This window comes from Rattus rattus, chromosome 10 (assembly GCF_011064425.1).
Source record: "Rattus rattus isolate New Zealand chromosome 10, Rrattus_CSIRO_v1, whole genome shotgun sequence".
Lineage (NCBI taxonomy): Eukaryota > Metazoa > Chordata > Mammalia > Rodentia > Muridae > Rattus > Rattus rattus.
Window position 1 is genome coordinate 83,432,318 of NC_046163.1, and position 7,155 is coordinate 83,439,472.

The window sequence follows — 7,155 nt, forward strand, 5'->3', positions numbered from 1 at the left end:
GAACAACAACAATAACAAAAGCAAACTATTGGAAATGCTCCAATAATTCAGTGAAATAGAATTCTCAATGAAGCAGATCCTCAAGTATTCTTAACTGATGATGAAAAGCTGAAATAAATTGCCATCTCTTATGCCCCCTTTAAATGTCTGAATAATTGTTAATACTTGGGCTGTAAAAATTGATATGAGACCAGAAAAGCTCTCTGAAGCATTTAGAGAACTACAAAACAGGGGAAAAATATGTTGTGTATATCTCAAATCACCTTTTATTTATTTTGATTATTTGTTTTTCTTACATTTAAATTATTTTTGTGTGTATATGTGTATGGGCACATGCCTATCATAGAATGTGTGTGGAGGTCAGAGGACAACTCACAGAAAATGGTTCTCTATTTCTTTGTGGGTTCTAGGAATTGAACTCAGGTCATCAGACTTGGTGGCAAGCATGTGTACCTACAGAACCATCTCTCTGGCCCTTTCTTTTGATCATTTTAACCATTATATAACAATAATAAATAGTGGTTTAAATTAAAGATACAACAGTACTTATTTCTTGCATTATGAAAAATAGAAAATATGAATGCAATTTAACATTTCTATTGAAATACTTGTGGTGATATGACTGAATATGAAAAGTAGCAGTAATCTTCGTGTTAATGAAGTTCAAGTTTTTATATGTGTTTAATATTTTGCATATAATCAAATGCTTGGCTTTAAAGCATTGCTTTCTATTCATGTGGTGTTTAGCAAACTCAGAAGCCACAATTCATCAATGTAAACTTTAGTAATGTTTTTCAAATCGTTTAAAAATAAGTCATCTGTATTTCTGAAAATTAACAACATCTTTAAGATTGTGGGGTTTTTGTTGTTGTTGTTTTATTTTGTTTTGCCATTTTGGAATGGCCAATTCATTTCTGTGACTTGGGCTGACTCTCACTTTATAAAATTGTAGTTTATTATAGAAGCAAGTGCTTTTAACAGCTATCTGTCAGTTCATGGCATTTCTTTCATGTGGGAATGTCCATAAGGTGTATGGGAAATGGTGTTTTGGTTTTGGCTTAAAGAAAAAGTGAAAGGGACTGGACGGGTAGTGACAGCTGCTAGTCCTATGTCCAACAGGAATTCCCTTCATGCAGCTTTGAAGGTGGGATCTAGTGTTGGTGCCTGCCCCTGCCTGTATCCCTAGGGGTTCCATTCCCAACTGGCAGAGAAACTACAGGTTGAAAATGTGTCACACAGGAACCATTTTCATATGAGACCTTTGTTCGTATATCTCAAGATCCATTTCCAGAAAGTCTTTGGGTTTGTCCTGTAACACCTTCCCATGATGCCTATCTGACTGGTTTTCACCAGAATGAGAATTCTGGCATAGATGCTTTTTACATGGTGTTACTAGGTCAATGAACACAGCAGCCTATGACATGACAGCTGAGCAGAAGTAGAGGGCCATGCTGTATATCTTGGTCGGGTTAAGCAACAGACCTGCCAGAGGGGGTCCCGCAAGCCCTGAAATGCTCTGAATGAAGACATAGACTCCAGGTGTGGATGATATCTTCTCTATCCCAACAACATCATCCTCGGCCAAACTGGGGGTGTGTGTCCCTTTTATGGTGCCAACAATACTGACAAAATACATACTATGCAATATGAGATCCCAGGATTTGGTAGCAAAAGTGGAGGCTAACAGAGACATTGTAAGTAAAATGACACATATGAGTTTGATATATATCTTGCAAATTGGCTTTCTGTTGAGGACAATCCCAGCCCTGATCGTTCAGAAAACTTCTGAAATGGCCATTGTAGACAGTAAAAATATAGCACGGACAGATTCAATGCCTAGACTGATACCCAAAGCAATGATGGACAGGGAAGGTACAAAGAAGCCCAGGTTGGTGAAAAGGCCAAACAATATATAATAGATGAAACTTTCCTTTTTCAAGATGGAAAAGTCTAACAGCGGAGCTTTCTTCTGGCTGTGCTTGAGATCAGCCACCAGGGTCTGCTGTTGCTCAGCCCTGGCTTCCTTCTCTGTCATAGCTTCTCTAGGCACATTTTTTTGGCGAGGTAGTTAGTTCTATTCCTGAGTTGATGGAGTCTATCGAAGTCTGTGTGTTCTTGTTTCCAAGCATGTACTGATCTTCTCTGTGGGGCTCCAGAATGATTGCCTTTGGTGACCTTTCCCTTTTGAGAATAATAGGTATTAACAAGTCAGCATAGACCATGATGTTCAGATGCAGAAGGCTCACCAAGAAGAGGCTTTGTCTCCAGCCAAAGGGATCCTTCAGTGCTATGATAGCTGGTGGGAAAGCAAACACTGCAAATCACTCTCTCTAAAAGCAACCACAGTGACTAACTAACACCCTTTCTCAAAGTACTTCTACAGAATGGTCACAATTGGCTAGAAACTAAAACAGTATCACAAACCCAAGATAGCACCTGTGGAGATGTACTTTAGTAGACCCTTTGGGAAAAGGAGGCAGCAACCATTCTGATGCTGATAAGCAACACCCCCTGTTGTCACCACCAGCTGATGTTCTAAGCAGTTGCTAAGAACTGTCTGAAGGGAAGCTGAAAATGTTAATACAAATACATGTATCAATATTATCCATGAGATCTTGATGTTGGATTAAACAATATTGTTCATTAAGTTATTGAAGAAGACACCAAATGGTGCCGTAGTTAAAGACTTCAATGAAGGAAAAAGAAAAACTTACTGCCCAGTTCCATCCTCCATCAGGCACTTGGGTATACACCCACTGTCCCTGGAACAAAGCTTCTGGTTCCTTTGGGTCATTCATTATCTGCGAGGGTCAGAAAAGGTTCCTTGTGGTTATTGTGGTCTCCATCTATCCTGCCTATCACTTTGCCATTTTTTCAAGTTGCATGCAGTGTCTACAGTTGCTGTGGATAAAGCTCTTCCTTTGAACTGAAGCCCTGTTCTTCTCAGAGCCCCATCTGAGGGCATTCTCCTGTCAGCTGCCTTTACATAAACCTGCAAATGCTCTTTTTAAGTCCTAACAACTCATGCTTCTTCCTGAAATTTTCCATGGAAGCCAAAATACTCATCTAGTTTGAATTGAGAAATCTATTCTAAGAGGCAAATGGCAACACTGATTAAAATTAACAACTCTTTAACACTAAACCGAGTAACCTAACAGTGTACTGTAAGATAAAAGATGCCAGCAAAATGATACCTTCTTTTTTTTTTTTTTTTTTTTTTTCGGAGCTGGGGACTGAACCCAGGGCCTTGTGCTTGCTAGGCAAGCGCTCTACCACTGAGCTAAATCCCCAACCCAAAAAGATACATTCTGCTGTAGCTTTTTTCTCTTCACTCATGATCTGTGTCACATTTCACTCTCATTGGTGTCTAGTCTTGAAACAGAATTAGCTTTTGTAATCCATTAAGTCTTACAGCCCAGATTGCCTGGGTATTATTCAAGGTTAACCTTAACACTTCCCACAGAGAAGCCTGATGTGGCCCTTTTAAGTGTCCTTCCTCCTTCCATCCCACCCCCACCCCCATGGTGCTGAGGCTGACAAGGATCAAAAGGCATAATGTTTTCTATTCTGTCTTCCAGGTTAAGGGTAAAGTAGAGACAATAGCTGGCTAGCAACCAAGGCAGACCAGAAATCACTTCCAATCAGAAAAAACATCTTTTACTCCTCAATCCACTGCTCAGCAGGGATTCTGACTACATGGGTAGAACCTTTGTCATAATACCAGTTCACAGGAACTGTTTATTAAGGAAGAAAATGAGTTTCTCTTTGTATCCTGGTAGGTTTCAAGTTTATAGCCAACAAGAATTTTGAACACTAACTTTTTCATTTTACTACAGGCTGTCTATAAATCTTTATCCTTCTTTCTTCACTGTCCATGTTCCAGACTTACAAGTCTCTGCCACCATACACACTTTATGTAGTACTGGGGATATATCTCTGGGCCAAATTGAGGCACACATAAACAATTAAGACACGTCCCAGATCCCCAAGAAGCATCTTTAAAGAACTGATTAGATGGATTTCTACTTAGCTTGGCCAAGACGGAAAATATCATATTTTCCTCTTTGGGTTGAGGGTAGCTGACTTTACCCTAAGCAATATATTTCACATGGTGTAGTGGAAAACTGGGACCACTGGGGCTTGGGACCTGTTTCATTTAGTGCAGTGAATTTTAACTTATTGAAATTTGTTGAGGGTCTACAGCATTTCAAGCTCTATTCTATGGGAGAAGAAAACTCCAGTCAACATGGCAGCAAATATGACTTCAAGCTGAAGAATCAGCTGGAACCTTGGATGTTTGAAGCTATAAGCAGCTTCTTATAGTAGTGAAAATCCAAAATATAGTACTTATGCTTTATGAGCAAACACATTAGTAGCTGACACAGCTCCCAGTCTTGAGTTGTTTTTAGATTGAAGTTCAAGAATTTCCCAGCCTTCTTTTATTAATCATATGGCCACCTAACGTCCATACTACTATCAGAAAAGTATTTTTTCCTGTTTTATAATCTACATAAGGCTTGGACATGTGTATCTAAATAAAGCATTTAACAGTAAGTCTGGAAAGAAATATTTCCACCGGATAAAAGAAAAGACAGAGGATCCCATACTTTCATTTCCTATTGTGATAAAATGCTATGATGATAAACAACTTAAGAGATAAAGGGCTTATTTATAAGTCCCTCAGGTTGGAGTTCATCAATGCAACAAGTTAAGATGGTAGGAACTTGCAAGCAGCTTGTTACATTACGTGTACAGTCAAGAAAAGAGAACATTTAATTAATGTAATGCATGTATGTTAACACTCAGCTCACTTTCCCATCTATTTATTTTTCTTAAATTCAGTCTAGGATCCAACTCATTAAAGAATGATGCTCATGGTCAGGATGGATCTTCCTTCCTCAGTTACCTCAACTGAGAAAATTCCTCAAAGGGATATCCACAACCCAACTTAGTTTAGACAATTCCTAGTTGTGGCATCTTTCTTAGGATGTTCTACATTGTCAAGGGTCAGCCTTAATTATCCATCACAAAGGACTATCACAAGGAACTCTGCTAAGTGCCAGGGAGAGAAATGCAGACACTGAGTTTCTTTCAAGGAATATCTTATGGCTTTGTGTGTCACTGTGATGGTCAGCCTTTAATCTACTTTAAAAAGCATTCTACCATGCATTCTGCTTTTCTACATAACCTTGCTTGGCGTGTGGAACTAAATAAGTCTGTAATATTTATCTGTGCTATGAAAACTGCACCTATATGCATTCCTATGAGAGAAATTGCCACAATAAATGTAGGACTGAGATATATCAAAGTGAAAGAACAAATAGCAATATTTATTTCTCTGTTTATAGACTATAGTAATATAGTTCTGGGAGTGATAGTCAAGTGTCAGTCACAGTGCAGTGCTCAAATCAGGCATTGTCTTTAGAAATGCTGGGCTGCACAACAATTTATTTTTTATATATTAGACAGATGAACTTCAGTACAATATGATGAATGTAATATTTTAAATATGCATGCTTGGGCTAAAGATATCGTCAAACTTACTTTGTGTGAATTATTTTTCAGTATAGAATACAGTTTATTTAGGCAAGGGGAGGGGAATTGAGAGGAACTAGAGACAGAAAAGAGAGAGAGAGAGAGAGAGAGAGAGAGAGAGAGAGAGAGAGAGAGAGAGAGAAAGAGACAGAGACAGAGACAGAGACAGAGACAGAGACAGAGAACGGTGTGAATATTTTAATAAATATGTCAGGTGATTTACATATTTTAACCCAGTGAATCTCAACTTCCACAATTTGTCAATATTATCATTTCATACTTTATGAAACAAGCAAATGAAAACATGTTCCTGCCTCAGGATTGTATGTAACAGAGTTTTCATGTGTATATTAGTTTTGATGGATTTGGATTCAGCAAACAACACTCGTCTTGAATTTTGAATATGTTTAGAAATATAATTATGTAATACATAAGCATGAATACGATGTGATTTAGATGAGTTTCTGCCAAGCCACAAAAGGGTACAAGAAAATCAAAGAAAGAAGGAGAGAAAGAGAAAGAAGAGATATTGATAATTCCAATAATACAACAGAAGGAGTTTCAGTCAGTCTTACAGTCAATTAAGTAGCATAGGTATCTGTGCACGATATCAACCAGGCCAATAAGGAGACCTAACTTTATGTTTCAAACTCTAGGAATGAGATCTGCTGCAAACCTATCACATATCACATATAATAGGGTCACTGTGTAGGTAAAAAGATCTACGAATTTTAGCCCAGAATGAAGTCCCTCAGGAAATATTAACATTAATTCCCTCACATTTCAAGGGTAACTGTCCATCTTATTGTTTCTATTGCTGAAATAAACATTGTTACCAAAGGCAATTTAAGAAGAAAATGTTTGGGATTGGGGATTTAGCTCAGTGGTAGAGTGTTTTCCTATCAAGCGCAAGGCCCTGGGTTCGGTCCCCAGCTCCGAAAAAAAGAAAATAAAAAAAAAAAAGAAAAAGAAAATGTTTATTTCAGTTTACAATTCTCATATAGCACTCCAGCCCTCAGTGAAGTAAGAGCAGAAAGTCAGGGCAGATTCCTGAAGTCATAGGAATACAAATCCACGGATGGGTGCTGCTTACTGGTTTGCTTCCCTTGAACTTCTCAGTCTGTCTGCTTTCTTTTTCTTTCTTTCTTTCTTTTTTTTTAATCTTATTAAGTGTTCTTACCTTTTTTTTTTTTTCTTTATTAACTTGAGTACTTCTTATTTACATTTCGATTGCTTTTCCCTTTCCCAGTTTCCCGGCCAACATCCCCCTAACCCCTCCCCCTCCCCTTCTATATGGGTGTTCCCTTCCACATCCTCTCCCCATTACCGCCCTCCCCCCCAACATTCACGTTCACTGGGGGTTCATTCTTAGCAGGACCAAGTGCCTCCCCTTCCACTGGTGCTCTTACTAGGCTATTCATTGCTACCTATGAGGTTGGACCCCAGGGTCAGGCCATGTATAGTCTTTGGGTAGTGGCTTAGTCCCTGGAAGCTCTGGTTGGTTGGCATTGTTGTTCATATGGGGTCTAGAGCCCCTTCAAGCTCTTCCAGTCCTTTCTCTGATTCCTTCAATGGGGGTCCCGTTCTCAGTTCAGTGGTTTGTTGCTGGCATTCGCCTAC

At 38.8% G+C, this 7,155-nt stretch overlaps 1 pseudogene; it reads right to left on the minus strand.

Moving 5' to 3' along the window:
• Positions 1–1,231: 1,231 nt before the first annotated feature.
• Positions 1,232–2,794, minus strand: LOC116910848 (annotated as a pseudogene).
• Positions 2,795–7,155: the final 4,361 nt, after the last annotated feature.